A 2,885-nucleotide genomic window follows, 5' to 3' on the forward strand; every position below is an offset into this window, starting at 1 on the left:
TAGTTAGTGTGAGAAGTATAAAGGACTCTATCTACAAGAAAGTTGTTATAATTTAACTTTACTGCTCCTTTAAGTACACTATTCCCTAGCCAAGGCTTCTAACAAGAAATTGATTTAATGAATAGAATCATTGTAGTAATGTTTAAGGATTTCTAAACTTTGTTTGCTTGATACCATTTTTTAGAAGTTTGATGGAGATTATATGAAGGGCACTGAAATAGTTAAGGTTACTAAAATATTAGAAACCGTTAGTTACTTAGTTATAAGTTAGATTTCTTTAAAAAAGAGTTAAAATGATATTGTAATATTTAACTAAAATCTAATAATACAGGGCATAGTGTAAAAACTTATATAATTTTTCTTAAATATACCACGCAATAAATATGTGTTAATTTTTTGGTTCTATGTAGTTAGATTTTGTTAATCTTAATCTTAATTTTTGGTTTTCCAATTATATACATTCTATTCATATTATATATGAAACAAAACTGGTTAAAGGTTAACTGAAAGATTGTAAAGAAGTACACCAAAATTAATTAACTAATTAATATTTAATTAATGTGATTATTATTATTTGTTTATAATTTTAATATTTTAATTTAATTTATGAGTTCTGAGCATCCTAGCAACAAGTAAGCATTAACGGAAATTATCAGTTGATATATTTTAATTACGAAACAATATTAAATTGTAATTTCCGTAAGATAATTAAATAAGACTGGGTTTACGAAATTAAGTAATTGTAATTGTGTAAGCGGTCATTAAGCTTATGTTTTTAGTATCGATTTACATATTTTTCTAAAAGCAAAATGAAATTACTTTTCAGAGGTCAGGTCAAATTTGTTTATCAGCTTTAATATAGATTATAAACTTTTTAATGAAAACATTTTCTACCTACTATAAATAGAAATGTTTGTACTTCTCGATATTGTTTATATTTAAAAAAAATACAATAAGTTTTGCATGCATTTTTTTACACCTATGTTTGTTTTTAATGTGGAACGTGTTATTATTACAATATTGTTTTTGATTCTTTTTTTTGGTTTTCTAGTTGGTTTTTTGGCATCTAGTGTTGGGCGTTGCTCTATACCAACAAGTTGCAACATGTTTTATTTGAAGGTTTGTTAAAAGGGTGCGACTAAGGCCAGCTGCAAAATGGGACACAGCTTGGTGAGGTGGCGCAGTGAGTGTCACGGTAAGTGTACCCGAGATAAAACTGCCACAGGATATATTAAAAATCTTCGTGGTCCAGTAGATTGACTACAGTGCGCTGGCGCGCGCCTCCCCAGTGTTGGATATATTTAAATATTTTCAGTATTGCTTGGGACGTCATCAGTAGGGTTGTGTCCAATCAACTTCTGATATCAGCATAATGTTAGTCTTTGAGGCGTAAAATACACTCTGTCTTAGTTATTAAAATATAAATATTCATAAGCTTTATATTAAGCTATGTATACCATACATATGCATATATAGTAAAAATGACAATAAGAACATGACATTAATTTACGAAACATTTTAGAGGAGATAAAAAGAAAAATACAACATAATACTAAGTTTTATATTTTATTCATTTTTATATTTTAAAATTTAATATTAATTTTAAATTATAAATTAGAGGATATAAAACAATGAGCCTTAACTATGACATAAACTATATATTAAATTATCACATATACAATACTACAAATGTATTATATATAAATAAACAAACAGCTGTACCAAGTACAATCCTTTTCTAACTAGCTACATTTTCAGGATTAATAGTATGCAATATTTTCCTGAACTGCAAAGTCTATAAACTGGACGATTAATTGAAATTACTTAAGTATATAATTCCCTATTACCTTGTCAAAATTCAATTGTCGAACATTATTCTGGGATTCATATTGGCTACTTGTATTTTCTTCAATATTGAGTCTTATAACATTCTTAACAAAAAAAAAACTTATGTGGACAGACTCAAATTAATTTTTTGCCTGTAACCCTTCTCGATTTATCGTACCCTACCTAAAATGTATTCGTAAGATAATAATCATATCGATAATTTTATGGAAAATACTACCTTGATGATAACTCCTTATACTGTGGTATACAAATTTCTTGACTTTTTCTTTTCTAAGACATTCTTTAAGCAATTTTTTTTTCTTTATCGTCCTGTGGCTTCCAACTTTCAAAACCTTACAAATTCTTAAAATATAGATTAGATTGTTTAACATCTATATTATGGATCCGACAAAGATGCTGCCAAAATTCAGTATGTATGGATACTAAAATCATTAAATTGGAGACATAGAGAAGGCAGATGATCCTTCTTGTTATCGGCTTTAATTGTGCGGCAAGCTCATGGTGAAATCTTTCTTTCTCTTTCTACTAAGTATGTCATATTACAAACTTGACATATTAATTTACTTTCACTGCAAAATTTAACCCATTTAATTAATTTATCCTATTTGTAACAAATGAAACTAAACCTACCTTTGACTCTCCATATTTGTAATCCTGTTAAAACCCTGAAATGTTAAACTAAAAGGTCTTCTTTTTAAGCAAAAAAGGGACATCACAATATAACTTTAAAAATGCCATATCAAAGGTTTTATTAGTTAAACAATTAAATGCCCAACGTTTAACCAAAGCAATACGGTACATCGCCATTTCTTTTAAGAAAGGCTTGCCTTGCAATACCATCCAGTGTTGTCAAATCTAAGGGCAAGACTATATATTGTAATAAATACCAGAAAACATATCTATTCTATTTTTTTTCAAAACAAAATATAAAAGTTAATGTCAGAAAGTCTTGTTAAATATATTATTTTTCTAAAATAAAATACATCCGTAAAGCAAATAGCCTATCTGTAAATTTGGCAACATCAACTCTTAACATT

Source organism: Rhynchophorus ferrugineus, unplaced genomic scaffold, assembly GCF_030347505.1.
Source record: "Rhynchophorus ferrugineus isolate W39M unplaced genomic scaffold, kcgeb_rfMv2 rfM2, whole genome shotgun sequence".
NCBI lineage: Eukaryota > Metazoa > Arthropoda > Insecta > Coleoptera > Curculionidae > Rhynchophorus > Rhynchophorus ferrugineus.